Raw genomic sequence first — 17,021 nt, forward strand, 5'->3', positions numbered from 1 at the left:
ACAACGTTGTTCCTCAGGAACTTCTCTTTCCTGAACTGAGCCTTCTTGATTTGCCTGGCCTTCTCAAATTTCCATTTCGCTTCATTGATGAAATGGGTCAGCACGTGACTTTGGCCAGGAGTCGAATGAAAATTAGGCATAGGAATGTTTGGGTCCTTATGCCAGAGATCAATGTAGTCGAGGATCACCTTTGGATCCAAAAGCAGTGGCACATTTGTGCCTTTGGCTCTAGCGGCCCTTTCTTGCCTGTCTCTGATGATTTCTGCAAGTTCATCATCATCAGCTTCATCGTCAGATGGCACTTGGAAGGCAACTTGTTTCTTCTTTGGACTAGGCCGAGGACCTGGTCCAGCAGTTGCCTTGGTCTTCAACAGAGTGGGGCCTGATGAAGAATTTGGTGCAGCTGAGGAACTCGCTGAGACACCAGAGGCAATAGAGATGCTTGCAGTCCTTTGGCACGTGGCCAGATGTACAGGTGTTGAGGACTTTGCCGGACCAACTGAGGACTTTGGGGGAGGAGCTGAGGACTTTGGAGGAGCAGGAGCGGCATGAGGAACTGGCCGTGAGGGCTTTGAAGAATCTGGCCGTGAGGGCATTGCTGAGGAACTTGGCCGTGAGGGCACAGTTGGTGAAGCACTTGGCTTGTGACCGGGCTTCTTTGCCATTGATTTTCTAGGCTTGTCAGAGGCCTTTGTGGCAGCAGCAGCAGTAGAGTCTTCATTAAATTTCCTCACTGCTTCTTTGGCTTGGCGCTTGGCCCATTCTTCAGGAAAATCCTCACCACGCTTGATGCTGGTGGGGTCAACTTCTTGGCCAGGTGCCAATGAAGCTTTTGGGCATGGAGGATTTAGAGCGAATTTCTTCATATACTTTGGAGTTACATATCTGTACTCCCTCCATTCTCTTGCCCATCTCCTTTCAATCCTCTGTATGCGCACCTTGCGCTGATTTTTGTTCTCCTTTCCGAACTTGGCCTCATTAGGTGTGCAATAGTCAGCATAGATGTCCTCAGGTATTCCAAATGCAGTCATGACCTCAGGCTTCTTTCCTCCTTTCTGTGGTTTCTTACTGTCTGCCATATTCTTCAGTTGAGGAATTTGAACAATCGAATTCTCTGAAGAAGTATGCAACTTTTCTTCGAGGAACGCTGCAAATGAGTTAAGTTGATGAGAACCTAGTGATTCAGCAGCGGTCATGAGTACCTGTGAACAGATTATAGTTGCAAGGAATTTGAAGAGGTCATATGCGTTCTTAGAAGGTTTTCAAAATGAACAAGTTTGAGGAATTTGACCAGATGAGTCTTGAAGAATTTCACTAAGCGTTCTTTGTCTTAGGTTCCAGAGTTGTATAGATTGAGGACCACACAATTGAGGGATCTTGAAGATAAATGATGCTTAGAGAAACGAATCAAGTACAGATGACTAGTGAGGTGTTTTGTGTGTGAGGATTTGAAGAATAAAACACCTTTGAAGATTTTGTAGAGAAAATTTGAATCAAAGAGGGCAGTAAAAGTAACTTTTAATTACCCTTGATGAAGAACACGACGAACTGAGAAATGTAGATTTGAAGCTCGTCAGTTCAGATCTTCCACACCCTAACTTGGCGGAGGAAGACAGCTACGGCGGCGGCGGAGTGAAGATTTCCGCGGTCGGCGTGAGTACGACGACGACAAGGTCGAGGCAGTGAAGCTCTTCCTCACCGGCGATGATGGAGTAGCGGCGGCGCTAGTGTTTGAGAAGCTCGAGCGAGAGAGAGAGAGAGAGAGCGGTCGAGCAGAGTAAAGGAAGTGAGGAAGGGGTGAGGGGGTATTTATAGTCGCAGTGAAAAACTGTTCGCCTGAAGATTTAGGACGAACGTGCCCCTGGCCCTTCTCATTCGCTTGACATGTGTCACCCACGTACTGAAAAGTGGAGATCGTGTTAGATCGTGGGTGAATAGATAAGTCCATCATGGGATACGGGGCGGTTTGAGCGGCAAAACCGAAAAATTTGGATAAGATTAGTTTTAAAATTCCGTTCGCAATTTCTTCAGCTGACAAGAACACAGTGAAGATTTTGAACGAGTTTTCAATAGAACGCACATGAAGAATTTGTAAATAGATTGGGTTGAGTATAGCATAGAGGGGGAAGGGTCCGATCACATTCACTTAGCAGAAAATGCAACTTGAAGAAATAGCCATAAGTGAATGCTGTAGAGGACATAAACTCATATATATATATATAGCCAATGAAGAAAGACGACGGAAACAGTGAAGATTTTGAAAAAATTGAAGAATTTCAACAACTGATGAATTTCAACACTGAGGAAAAACTCAAATTGAAGATTTTCAACTTTTTGTGGTGGCATGACCCACCGTATAAGAATGATGATTTCAGACACCGCATGCAATTGTCATAGGGTTCTGAGAATCAGATTCTTCATTAATTTCTTCACACTTAGAGTGTTATTCTTCATTTATTGAAGAAAAACGTTTCTTCATGTGTTGCACATCTAAGTCATCAATTTTGCATAAGTGTTAGGATGTGTGTCCTTTTCAAAGAACATTCGAAGATTCTAAGATATTTAGCTCACACCGCAACTTGCTAAATCTCTTCTCATCCAAGGGCTTTGTGAAGATATCGGCTAGCTGTTCTTCAGTCTTCACATGCTCAATAGAAATGTCACCCTTCAACACATGATCACGAAGAAAATGATGACGAATCTGAATGTGCTTTGTCTTCGAGTGCTGAACTGGGTTGTGAGCAATCTTGATGGCACTCTCATTGTCACAGTAGAGAGGCACATTCTTCATGTTGATGCCGTAGTCCTTGAGAGTTTGCTTCATCCACAGCAATTGAGCACAGCAAGAACCAGCAGCAATGTACTCAGCTTCAGCAGTAGACAGTGATATGCAGTTCTGTTTCTTCGAGGACCAACAGACCAAAGATCGTCCGAGGAAATGACAAGTACCAGATGTTGACTTGCGGTCCACACGATCACCAGCATAGTCAGAGTCAGAATATCCAATGAGATCAAAAGTAGAGCCCTTGGGGTACCATAGTCCTAGTGTTGGTGTGTGAGCTAGATATCGAAGAATATGCTTCACAGCCTTATGGTGTGATTCCTTCGGTGTAGCTTGAAATCGGGCACACATGCAAACACTAAGCATTATATCTGGCCTAGATGCACATAAGTACAATAAAGAACCAATCATGGAGCGGTATACCTTGTGATCGAAGTCAATACCATTTTCATCAGTGCATAGATGGCCATTTGTGGGCATAGGAATTTTGACTCCTTTGCAATCTTGCATGCCGAATTTCCTCAGAACATCCTTGAGGTATTTCTCCTGAGATATGAATATGCCATTGTGCTGTTGACGAATTTGAAGACCTAAGAAGAATTTCAACTCTCCCATCATAGACATTTGATATTCTTCACTCATCATATAGGCAAATTCATCACTATAACGTTGGTCAGTACAGCCAAAGATAATATCATCAACGTATATTTGGCACACAAACAGTTCACCATCATAAGATTTAGTAAAGAGAGTAGGGTCGAGTGAACCGGGTGTGAAGCCATTCTTCACGAAGAATTCCTTCAAAGTATCATACCACGCCCGAGGGGCCTGCTTGAGGCCATAGAGGGCCTTGTTGAGTCTGAAGACTTTGTCAGGATTCTTTGGATCTTCAAAACCTGGGGGTTGAGCAACATATACTTCTTCCTCAAGCTTACCATTGAGGAATGCACTTTTCACATCCATTTGATATAAAGTGATATTATGATGGTTAGCATAAGCAAGTAATATGCGAATAGCCTCAAGTCTAGCAACAGGTGCAAAAGTTTCATCGAAATCAATTCCTTCAACCTGTGTGTAGCCTTGAGCTACAAGTCGTGCCTTATTCCTCACCACAAGGCCATTTTCATCTTGCTTGTTGCGGTAGATCCACTTTGTGCCAATGATATTATGCTTGCGAGGATCTGGACGTTTGACCAGTTCCCAGACATTGTTGAGCTCGAACTGATGTAATTCTTCTTGCATGGCCTGAATCCACTCAGGCTCCAGAAATGCTTCATCTACCTTAGTGGGCTCTGTGATAGAGACAAAAGCATAGTGCCCACAAAAGTTAGATAAATGTGAAGCTTTTGAGCGTGTGAGAGGACCTGGTGCTTCAATGTCATCGATGATCTTTTCAACTTGCACTTCTTTTGCAACGCGAGGATGAGCTGGTTGTCGTCGAGGAATTTGATCAGCATTTTCTTCAGCACCATTTTCTTCAGCATTTTCCTCAGGTGCATTAGCTCGACGATCTTCGCGTTCTGGAATGAATTCTTCAGTAGATCCTTCGGTAGGAATGACATCCTCAGTAGCCTTGAACTTGATAGAATCCTCAGGTGCTGGTTCATCTATCACAGAAGGTAGGTGCTCTCTTTGCGAGCCATTAGTTTCATCGAACCGCACATCTACAGTTTCAACAATCTTGTGAAGAGCGATGTTGAAGACTCTGTAGGTGTGCGAATCCTTTCCATAACCAAGCATAAAACCTTCATGTGCTTTCGGTGCAAATTTAGCATTGTGATGAGGATCTCTAATCCAACATTTAGCACCGAAGACTTTGAAATAACTCACATTGGGTTTCTTGTCAGTGAGGAGTTCATAGGCAGTCTTCTTGAAGAATTTGTGAAGATATACTCTGTTGATGATGTGGCACGCGGTATCAATTGCATCAATCCAAAAACGATGAGGCATTTTGTATTCATCAAGCATAGTGCGAGCCATCCCAACAAGAGTTCTGTTTTTGTGCTCCACGACGCCATTTTGCTGAGGAGTATAAGGAGCAGATAACTCATGAGTAATACCAAGTTCATCAAGATAGTCATTAAGACCGGAATTCTTGAACTCAGTTCCATTGTCACTCCTGATGTGCTTGATCTTCACACCAAAGTTGATTGAAGCCCTCGAGGAAAATCGTTTGAAGACTTCCTGCACTTCATGTTTGTAAGTAACAATGTGTACCCATGTGTAACAAGAGTAATCAACAACAATAACAAAGCCATATAGAGATGCATGATTAGTCACAGCAGAATAATGATTAGGACCGAAGAGATCCATGTGAAGCAATTCAAATGGTCGAGTGGTGGTCATGATAGTCTTCGCTGGATGCTTGGCCTTAGTCATCTTCCCAGCTTCACAGGCTCCGCATAAGTGATCCTTGAGGAATTTGACATTCTCAATGCCAATGACATGCTTCTTCTTTGCGAGCGTGTGCAGATTCCTCATGCCAGCATGACCGAGTCGTCGATGCCATAGCCAGCCTTCTGAAGCTTTTGCAAGTAAGCACACGGCAGGTTGTGGTCCTGTAGAGAAATCAACAATGTACAAGTCTCCTCTCCTAAAGCCTTCGAAGACTTTGGAATTGTCAGCTTCCATGATCACAACACAACGATACTTGCCAAAGACAACAACCATATCAAGATCACAAAGCATTGAGACAGACATGAGGTTGTATCCTAAGGACTCGACAAGCATGACTTTGTCCATGTGTATGTCCTTAGAGATCGCAACCTTACCTAGACCCAATACCTGACTTTTGCCTTTGTCAGCGAAGATGATATGCTTCAGATGTGACGGTGTTAAGGGAGCATCCATCAATAGATTCTTGTAACCAGTCATGTGATTTGTACATCCACTATCGAGGACCCACTCATTTGCTTTGGGTTGATCATCCTGCAGATGAATTAGTGCAGCTTACAAACTCATATACTTCATCAGTGAAGAATATGACATCAGTATCATCAGTTCAATTTCATCAAGCAATTGATCAGATAAGCAGTATGAGGACGTGTGAAATGAAGGTTCATTTCATCATGATTCGCCTGCGTCCTTTCAGGCACTGTTCAGGTCTCTAGCAAATTTTTCAGTCGTTTTGAGCACGACTGGAGACCTGACCCTGCATAAGAGATTAGTTCTTTTTCTTCACCACCCACATCTGGAGGGGTGGCAAAGAATTCACAACTCTGCGAGCACCATATGAGAAAGGTGGCATGGATGTCAGTCCACTTCGTTTCACATAAGAGGGGTTAGGGTAAGCATATGAATAAGCAGATAAATTCTTTGAGGAATTATGAACATAATGATTTAAAGAATAATGCACAAATTCATAGCCCTTAGCTCTACCCTGCGAAACAGAAGGGTTAGCACGATGATGTTCATATGAGGATTTTGATCCTTTTGAGGAATTTGATCCATGTGAGGAATTTGGTCCGTATGAGGACTTGGATCCATATGAAGAATTTGGTCCATATGAAGAGTTTGATCTGGGGTTCCTATTCTTCACTGGTGGTGTCATGAGGACATTCACCTAAAGACTTTCAACATAACTTTTGGGAACCCAGATTTTCTTCATAGGGGAACCGTTCCTGTAGTTAGTGCCAACATATCTAGCAAATACTTCACCATTCTGATTTTTGAACAGTTTGTAGTTGGAGTCAAGTGACTCATCAGAAGAATGAGGAGATTCACATGTAAAGCCAGATAAGTTAGATGGATCAACTGGAGGTCCCTTTGCAGCAACCCATGAGGTTTTGGGGTACTGCTCAGGCTTCCAATATGTTCCATCAGCATTGAGTTTCCTCTCAAAGGCAATACCCTCTTTCCTAGGGTTTCTGTTGAGGATCTGCTTTTTAAGCACATCACAAAGAGTCTGATGCCCTTTGAGGCTTTTGTACATGCCTGTCATATACAATTCCTTCAGCCCTGCATCGTCAGTGATACTAGCAATGTCCTCAGATGAGGAATTAGTGATAGCAGAGGCAGGTGAAGAATTTGTAACATTTGAAGCATTTGAACATTCAGGTGAAGAATTAGCAGATTCACATTCAATGCACTTTAAGCATGGAGGATCAAATTCTTCCTGAGTAGCGCTGATTTGTTGAGCAAGTAATGAATCGCGCTCCTTCTGAAGATCTTCATAACTCACTCTTAGCTTCTCAAGATCTTGCTTTCTTTGAAGAAGTTCAAGAGAAAGATTCTCGTGATCAGATAAGAGAGCGTTATGATGACCTTGAAGGTCGTCAAACTTGGAATGGAGTCCCTGAAGACTTTCAGCCAAGGCTTTTGACAGATCCATTTCTTCACCCAACATATCATCGCTCTTATTTAGCATGTATTGAACTTTTTCCAAGGCTCTTTGTTGTTTAGTGGCAAGGGAAGCAAGTTTGACATAGCTAGGTCCAAATTCATCGCCAGATTCATCATCACTAGATTCGGATAGGTAGGATTCGGTTACCTCAGCACCGTTTGCCATAAGGCAGGGGGTAGATGATGATGATTCTGGTTCGAATGTCATCGCATTGAGAGATTCCTTGTAATCCTCAAACCAAGGATCATGACGAGTCCGATGACCTTCATAGACCTTAGAGAGACGGTCCCAGATTAGCTTCGCGTGATTGAGATGCATGACATTCATGAACTGATTTTGGGACACACTAGAGCAGATGACATCCTTCGATGTGAGGTTAAGCAGTGTGTACTTGCGAATGTCATCGGCCTCAGCCATCTTGCATAGATCGGTAAGACCGATCTCGGTGACGGTCCACAGTTCGCTATCCATAGCCATGAGTCGCTTTTTCAGCATGGCCTTCCACCGAGGATACTCATGACCGTCAAAGATGGGGCAGAAAACGTTCCTCAATCCTGCAGTTGACATAATTAGAACTCCAGGTGGTTAAACCAAAATCACACAGAACAAGGGAGTACCTTGCTCTGATACCAATTGAAAGTATGTTATATCGACTAGAGGGGGGTGAATAGGCGATTTTTATGAATTCTTCACTAAGGAATTTGCTGGTGAGGAAATTCCTTAGCGAAGAACTACTTGCAGCGGAATAAATACTCAGAAGTAAGCATGACAGAATACACACATAGTCATCATGATGAAATGAAGACAAACACAGAGTACAGAAAGCGTAAACACAGGATAACACAAGATGAAGACAAACAGACTGAAGAAATTGAACTGAGGAAATTGAGAAAGTCTCCAGTCAAAGTCTTCAAACACAGATATGAACAGTCACTCAACACAGTAATGAGGAAATGAAAGAGTTGAGGAAATAGACCCAGTAGGGTTGGTGTAGACAATGATTTGGTAGACCAGTTCCAACTGCTATCTTAGTTGTACGTCTGGTTGGAGCGGCTGAGTATTTAAACTCGAGGACACACAGTCCCGGACACCCAGTCGCTGAGCACGCAGCTCAGGACATCAAGTCCTCACCGTATTCTCCTTGAACTAAGGTCACACAGACCTCGTCCAATCAATCGTGGTAAGTCTTCAGGTGACTTCCAAACCTTCACGGACTTCGGTCACTCAGCGATGCACAATTCCTCTTGAATGCTCTAGACCATGACGCCTAACCGTCTGGAAGAAGCACAGTCTTCAAAGATAACAAGCGTCGGATCCACGCAGGATCAATCTCTTCAGTGATGCTCAATCACTTTTGGGTTTGTAGGTGTTTGGGTTTGGTTTTTTTCTCACTCAATGATTTTCGCTCAAAGTCCTCGGAGGATGGGTTGCTCTCAAATGACAAGTGTCAGTTTTTCTCGGAGCAGCCAACTAGCTAGTGGTTGTAGGGGGCGGCTATTTATAGCCTAGGAAGCAGCCCGACATGATAAGACATAAATGCCCTTCAATGATATGACCGTTAGATGGATAACATATTTTGGGACAGCTGGCGCGCAGCATAGCAACGGTCGGAAATTTGACTCTCAAATTCTTCAGGGCTATCATGTTCCTCACAGTGTAGACAATCCGCACTGACGAATTCCTAACTCCTCAGTCAGAACAAATTCCTCAGCGACCAAAAGAACTTCGTCTCTGTCACTGAAGAAATTGACTGAACTGTATGAGATTTCCAATGGCTTCACTCGAAATGATTGGTAGGTGTAGGATTTTGAGCTGAGCATCACATGAAAATTTTTCCTTAGTATTTCCTCGACCCCTTTAACAGTACGGTGTTTCCTATGACTCAAGAAAGATAAAAATAAAACTATGAAAACGAAAGTCTTCAAGCTTCATATTCCTTGCATGAATATTAAGTCTTCACGGACACACCAATTTCTTCACTTTCAAAGTCTTCATGAAAGTCTTCAGGAATACCAAAATCTTCAGTCGAAGATATTCATTTTTAGGGGTCAACTTTCTCTGTAAATATCAAACTCCTCATAGACTTATAGACCTGTGTACACTCATAAACACATTAGTCCCTTAACCTATAAGTTTTCAATACACCAAAATCACTAAGGGGCACTAGATGCACTTACACAGATGTAGAACATATGCCGAGCATATTGTGCTTAAGCCACCAAAGACTTAAAGTCTCGGGAATAAGTAGGTTGTCGCGTCCAACATCGTGATTGATCATTAAAATAGTATTCTGACAAAAAATATTCAATTCTTAGTAGTAACACAGTTCTACCAGATTGCAATAATACCAGATAAGCCTCCAAATAGGTGCATGTTGACAAGAAAATATGACTGGTATACTAAGTATTCACTATACCATGCATGCTTTCTTAATAGTAATACTTATTTATTTTCCTATTCTGCAAATACGAACGACTGATGCTTTCCCACCAAGAATACATTTTTTACTACCCCGCACTAAAGTATTGGAGTACTATGCAACCCCACACCAAAGTATTGGAGAAGTACTGACAACAACACACTAACAATAGCATCGTACCTATAGAGTCTCTCAAGGTCTTTCTTTAACTCAGGAGCGTACTTCAGCCCTGACATATGGAACATGAACCTGAAAAACAACGATTGTCAGTTTAATAGATAGTGCATATGCACAACCATGTGATAGTTTAATGATTGTCTCTCTCACTCTCCCATCCATCCAACAACGCCCTGCCTTCCAGCCATCGTTCTCGTCTTTCTGGGATTGATACAATCTCGTCTATCCCAGATCAGCCTCCTTCCTTTTCGTCTCCTCTCTCCAATCTGTGTTGCCGCCCGCCTTTATTGACGAACATATATGAAGCGATGCAGCTCCAATACAAGAAAACTGAAGCTCAAAGGATCTAGCTGCTGTCTACAAACATGACCCTGAAGAAATTTTTGCCAAGTACAATCATATAGCTGACCACAACTGGAGCTGACGCCAAAATCTTTACTTGGCACTAATTTAGAGATCAATCTGATTAGCATTAGCACAGCTCTACAAATTGAACAGAACTCATATGTATTGTTATCCTCTAAACATCTCTACAATCTGCAAATATGTGGTATGTTGCTCATGTTCTTCCTCAAGAATTCAACTTAAACAACAGTGAAGCATTGGATGGTTCAAAAGAATTTCATAAGAATTAGTAGTGCACACCGCAGGCAGACAAGGCGTGAGAAACGCCAGTGATGTCTAGGCACGAGATGGTTGTCCCAGGTGCGAGATGAACACTGCACACCATCAAGCAGCTGAGGCAGCGACGCCATCAGTTGTAGAGAAAGTAAGTTCAGAAAAAATTGAGGGCTGAACAAAATAGGCAGTAACAGAAACAGGTTTCTTGTCTCAAAATATAAAACAAGATTCAGGCTTAAATTAGAGTATCAATCTTTGGGGTAAAGGAAGTCAAATTAGCGCACACATATTTTACCAAAAAATCAACACTCCAGTATTCCGGTGAACGTACCTTGCGGCAACGATGGTGGCAGCGAGGCGGGGGGTCTTGTTTCAAAACTGTAATTGACCAGCGGCAAGTTCACTGCATAATTAGGATGCAGAGGCGACGCTGATTAGTACATGTCCGTACTAATTGTACCTGGCTGCAGTACATTCGTAGTACTAATGGACACCCACAATACAAATCATGGGTGACACTGGATTCTGACTAATTGTTGAAGTTTGCCTGGAAGTGCAATGGAGTACTTTACCCAACTAAACCGATATTTGGTTAAGCCTATCAGTATGAAAATTAATAGTGCGTACCAAGCAGCAGTTCTGAATTCACCAGTCTTCTATATGATGTGATGTTGGATTTTCAATCTCTTCTTGAGGAAGTTTCCTTTTGCATCAAGGTTTCTGCATGTCGTAGTAGTAAAATCGGGTCAAGGCAAATCCTAAATATAAGAAACAGCAGAATATCCAGTACTACTGTACTATTGACAAAACCATCAAATTTTCATAAGCCAGTTCATTCGAAGATTACGAATTTAGGCTGCTTGAGACTTTGGTTGCTCACAAAATATGAACTAGTTCCACTCCTTGTAAATTTCAAATTATTTTCGCAATAAACATAACATTCACGGTTCAGTTACCAAAGATAGTATACAGACTTCATCCAGATTTTTTTTCAGTTTCTCATAGAGAACGCACCTTCAGTTCTCTTTGCAAGGTCATGTCCACATAAAATTTCTCAAGCTTCTGAACCTTATGGGGTGCAGACGTGGGGTGCCATCTCCGCCAGACACAACCAGGCTCTCCACATGTGCTCCAGATTAGAAGGGTGGATAGGGAGAGGTGACCTTCAGCCACAGCCGGAAACGTAAAGTGGAGAAGGAGGAGCGCAGGATGGAGAGAGAGAGGAGGCCCGTGGCCACTGTGGGGAACCAGACGTGATGGAGGAGCCCGTCGAGGGCCGACAACCTAGGCCAGGTGGCTGCAATCCAGTTGATCTTGCGGATGTGGGACTCCGGAGGCGGCTGGCGAGCCCTCCATGGCCACGAGGCGGCCACCTCCATCGCGAGATTCAGGGCGGCTTGGCTAGGGAGAGGAGCAGCGTGCTTCAGGACGGCGTCGACGGCGTGGTGGTCACAGAAGATGGGGGCGGCGGCGGCGTGGTGGTCACAGAAGATGGGGGTGGCGGCGGCGTGGTGGTCGCAGAATATGGGGGTGGGGGAACCCTAGCGCGTGCGAGGGGCTCGGGGACAGGAGCGATTGGTGCGAGGGGAGAAAAGGGAGCTCGCTGGTCTAGTGTTTTTTTTACGGTTTTTTTCGCAGGAGAGTTGCGAGTTAATGGAGGTGGGAGGATGACAGAAATAAAACGGAGGTGGGAGAATGACGAAAAAAACCGAGCGAAAATAAATCGCGCAGACTATTCACCAACTGCTCCATTAGGAGTAGAGACTCCAACCATACTTCTGTAACTCCAAAAATTCTAAAAAATTAGGACAACGTAGATAATTTATATATCTATCACCTTTAAATAATTCGGATCAAAAGAACATTCCAGTGAATTTTCAAAATTCCTGAACTGAGCGCAAAAGTTTCTGTTTTTGCACAGATTCAAGTCAACTAACATCCACACTATCCCAAAGGCTTTACTTGGCACTTTATTGAAACAAACGCAATAAAACTAGATTACTACAGTAGCATAATCCTGTGAATAAACAAAAACAGTAGGTAAAAGTGTTTGGTTGTCTCCCAACAAGCGCTTTTCTTTAATGCATTTTAGCTAGGCATGCTGGGTTCAATGATGCTCGCATAAAAGATAATGATTGAAACATAAACAAGAGCATCATGAAGCATATGACTAGCACATTTAAGTCTAAGCCACTTCCTATGCATAGGGAGTTTGTGAGCAAATAATTCAAGGGGACAAGAATCAACTAGCATAGGAAGGGAAAACAAGCAAAACTTCAAGAAGGGGACAAGAGTTCTACTAAAATAACACAAAGCTATTCCTTCCGTTTGATCTATCCAAGAGTTCGTACTAAAATAACACCATGTGATACACATCAACCAACTCTAATGTCACCTGGATACTCCAATGTCGTCGCGAGTATCCGTGAGTTGATTATACGATATGCATCAAACAATTTCAGATTCATAATACCCAATCCAACACAAAGAACCTCAAAGAGTGCCCCAAGATTTCTACCGGAGAAACAAAGACGAGAATGTGCATCAACCCCTATGCATAGATTACCTGAATGTCACCTCGGGAATCTGCAAGTTGAGTGCCAAAACACATATAGAGTGAATCAATAGGATACCCCATTGTCACCATGGGTATTCATAGCAAGACATACATCAAGTGTTCTCAAATCCAAAAAAGTATTCAATCCGATAAAATGAAATCTCAAAGGGAAAACTCAATTCACAACAAGATAGAGGGAGAAACACCATATGATCCGACTATATTAACAAAGCCCGCGATACATCAAGATCGTGACATCTCAAGGACACAAGAGAGATATTAAACACATAGCTACTGATACAAAACCCTCAGCCCCGACGGTGGACTACTCCCTCCTCATCGCGGTGGCCGCCGGGATGATGAAGATGGCCACCGGTGATGATCTCCCCCTCCGGCAGGGTGCGAGAACGGGCTCCCGATTTGTATTCGGTGGCTACAAAGGCTTGCAGTGGCGAAACTTCTGATCTAGGGTTACTTCTGATGGTTTCTCTATTTATAGGATTTTTGGCGTTTGTTTCACGCGAAGATGGGCCTTGAGGTGAGCATAACCCACCGGGGCATGGACAAGGGCCCAGGCGCGCCCGAGTGTCTTGTGCCCTACTCCTTCATCTTCTGGTCCTTCCACGAAGCTTCGGGGGTCTCTTTTGTTCCAAAAAAATCGTCAAAAAGTTTCAACTCATTTGGAGAACTTTCATCTCTGCATAAAAAACAACACCACGGTAGTTCTGCTGAAAACAGCGTCGGTTCGGGTTAGTTTCATGCAAATCATACAAAAAACATATAAAACAATTGTAAACATGGCATGAATACTTCATAAATTATAGATACGTTGGAGACGTATCACATCGCACACGGTTAAGCCAGTACCATCACCATTTGCTCGCGCTTGCGCAGTCGTGGTGATTTTACAGGAAAAAAATAACCTATCAATTAAATGAATCTTGAGATATGAAACTTCCCACCGGGTCACCCATCCTTGGACTACTCCAGCCCGAGCACGCTTAACTTCTGCGTTCTATTCTAGGCTAGCGGATGGGAAGCGGCACCTTGCTGATAGGAATTGCCTCCTTGCCTTTAAGGCGTTTCACGCTGGTCACCCTATGGGACCTACTCCCTCCTATCACGCACATTTGTTCTTTTAGAAACTGTGTGTGATATTTACATGGCTGGTGTGTCGCCGCCTAGCCTTCAATGAGCACTGACACTAGTAGCGGGAAACCGATGGGAGAAGTGGCGGGAAACCGATGAGAGGAGTGGCGGGAAACGGTAGCTTGTTTAGAAAACGTAGAAGAGAAGGAAGCGTGAGCTAGCATGACGCGTGCGCACAATGCCTACCCATGTACTACATGTGCTGTCGAAAGGGCTGAGGGTTGCCGTTCAATCTAGGAGCATCCAACGGTGCAAACATACGATCCGTTGGGTTTGGGTTCTGGCTAATCAGAACGCACGACTCAGATCGCGCGCGCAGCAGGGGGGGGCATCGACCACGGTTTGGTAGGCACACGGCTTTCGTGAGTGAATCGTCTGCTATTTGAAAATATCTCGTGAGAAGAATCTCGGTTTTTAAATCCAAGTAAATCCAAAACTCACCGGAAAATCGTGAAACTTGGCATGGTGTCACGACATGGCACATATATGTCGAGGGATTTTTTCGTCCATTTTGGCGCAAGTTTTATTACAAGCCTCTTACAAACCGGAGCTTCTCTCAAAGAAAGCCTTGTGGTTCCGATAGGGAAACGTGTCCCCCTTGTGGGGGAAACGATAATCACTGCCTCTTTTTGCCTTGTATTTTCTTCTACCGACAACATGGAACGACAAGATATCCGTGCTAAAATTTAAACTTCTTCAGGGTTTGTTTGGCCTTTCTATGCACTAATTGAGTTTCCTAGGCATTTAATGTCCATAATTCAAATCTGATCTCAAATACATGCTCCAGTTCACCAAAATGGCTAAAACAATTATACATGCATGTGTCCTTGGGTGCATGTTTAGGTCTCATGTCAGGAATGGGAATGAACTACAACCATACCGGCGTCCTAGCTCGTCCTCAAACATTTGGAATCTCGGTTTTTAAATCCCCGTAAATCCTAAACTCACCAGAAAGTCATGAAAGTAGGCATGGTGTCACGTCATGGCACATATATGTCGTGGTAAAAACATTTTCCAATTTGGGCCAAGCTTTATTACAAACCTCTTACAAACCGGAGCTTCTCTCAAAGAAGCCTCGTGGTTCCGATAGGGAAACATGTTCCCCTTGTTGTCTAAACATAATCACTGCCTCTTTTCACCTTGTATTTTCTTCTATGGGCAACATTCAGCGACAGTATATCCATGCTAAAATTTAAACTTATTCAGGGTTCGTTTGGCCTTTTTATACACTGATTTAGTTTCCTAGGCATTTAATGTCCATAATTCAAATCTGAACTTCAAATACATGCTCCAGTTCACCAAAATGGCTAGAAAAATTAAACATGTGTCCATGGGTGCATGTTTAGGTCCCATGCCAGGAATGGGAACGAATTACAACTATACCGGCGTCCTGGCTCGTCCCCAAACATTGAGAATCTCAATTTTTAAATCCCCGTAAATCCTAAATTCACTAGAAAGTCATGAAAGTTGGCATGGTGTCATGTCATGGCGTATATATGTCGTGGTAAAAACATTGTACAATTTGGGCCAAGCTTTATTACAAACCCCTTACAAACCAGAGCTTCTCTCAAAGAAGCCTCGTGGTTCCGATAGGGAAACGTGTTCCCCTTGTGGTGAAACGTAACCACTGCCTCTTTTCGCCTTGTATTTTCTTCTACGGGCAACATGGAACGACAGGATATTCATGCTGAAATTTAAGTTATTCAGGGTTCGTTTGGCCTTTTTATACACTAATTAAGTTTCATAGGCATTTAATGTCCATAATTCAAATCTGAACCTCAAATACATGCTCTAGTTCACCAAATGGCTAGAAAAATTATACATGCATGTGTCCTTAGGTGCATGTTTAGGTCCCATGCTAGGAATGGGAACGAATTACAACCGTACCGACATCCTGGCTCATCCTCAAACATTTGGAATCTTGGTTTTTTAAATCCCCGTAAATCATAAACTCACCAGAAAGTCATGAAAGTAGGCATGGTGTCACATCATGGCACATATATGTCGTGGTAAAAATATTGTCCAATTTGGGCCAAGCTTTATTACAAATATCTTACAAAACCAGAGCTTCTCTCAAAGAAGCCTCGTGGTTCCGACAGGGAAACATGTTCCCCTTGTTGTCGAAACGTAATCATTGCCTCTTTTCGCCTTGTATTTTCTTCTACAGGCAACATGGAACGACATGATATCCATGCCGAAATTTAAACTTATTCAGGGTTCGTTTGGCCTTTTTATACACTAATTGAGTTTCCTAGGCATTTAATTTCAATAATTTAAATCTGAACTACAAAATACATGCTCCAGTTCACCAAAATGGCTAGAAAAATTATACATGCGTCCTTGGGTGCATGTTTAGGTTCCATGCCAGAAATGGGAACGAATTACAACCTTACCAGCGTCATGGCTCGTCCTCAAATATTTGGAATCTCGATTTTTAAATCCTCATAAATCCAAAACTCACCAGAAAGTCATCAAAGGTGGCATGGTGTCACGTCACGGCACATATATGTCGTGGTAAAAACATTGTCAATTTGGGTCAAGCTTTATTACAAACCTCTGTCATACCGAAGCCTGTCGCAAGAACCCTCATGGTTTCGATAGGGAAAAGTGTCCCCTTGTGGGCCAAAAGATAATCGCTCCCTCTTCTAGCCTCGTATTTACTTCTACATGCAACACGGAACAACGAGACATTCTCGTTGAACTTTGAAATTATCCAGGGTTCGTTTGACCCTTTTTATTCATTAATTGAGTTTTCTAGGCATTTAATGTCCATAATTCAAATCCGAACTACAAATACATGCTCCAGTGCACCAAAATGGCTAGAAAAAACATACATGTGTCCTTGGGGTGCATGTTTAGGTCCCATGGAACGAATGGGAATGATTTCAACTATCTCGCCGTCATGCCTCGGCCACAAACATTGCGAATCTTGGTTTATAAATCTTTGTAAATCCAAAACTCACCAGGAAATCAT

At 43.0% G+C, this 17,021-nt stretch overlaps 1 long non-coding RNA gene across 5 annotated transcripts; it reads right to left on the reverse strand.

Moving 5' to 3' along the window:
• Nucleotides 1–9,126: 9,126 nt before the first annotated feature.
• Nucleotides 9,127–11,947, reverse strand: LOC123161753 (uncharacterized). 5 transcript variants are annotated; one of them, XR_006480862.1, is made up of 6 exons: nucleotides 11,356–11,947; nucleotides 10,969–11,061; nucleotides 9,871–10,744; nucleotides 9,724–9,792; nucleotides 9,302–9,414; nucleotides 9,157–9,216 (listed from the first exon to the last, which is right to left on the reverse strand). It is a non-coding gene; the product is annotated as an uncharacterized lncRNA (long non-coding RNA). The 5 variants fall into 5 exon arrangements; XR_006480860.1 differs by having other exon boundaries at nucleotides 9,127–9,216; nucleotides 9,724–10,744; XR_006480861.1 differs by having other exon boundaries at nucleotides 9,302–10,457; nucleotides 10,673–10,744.
• Nucleotides 11,948–17,021: the final 5,074 nt, after the last annotated feature.

Source organism: Triticum aestivum, chromosome 7B (assembly GCF_018294505.1).
Source record: "Triticum aestivum cultivar Chinese Spring chromosome 7B, IWGSC CS RefSeq v2.1, whole genome shotgun sequence".
NCBI lineage: Eukaryota > Viridiplantae > Streptophyta > Magnoliopsida > Poales > Poaceae > Triticum > Triticum aestivum.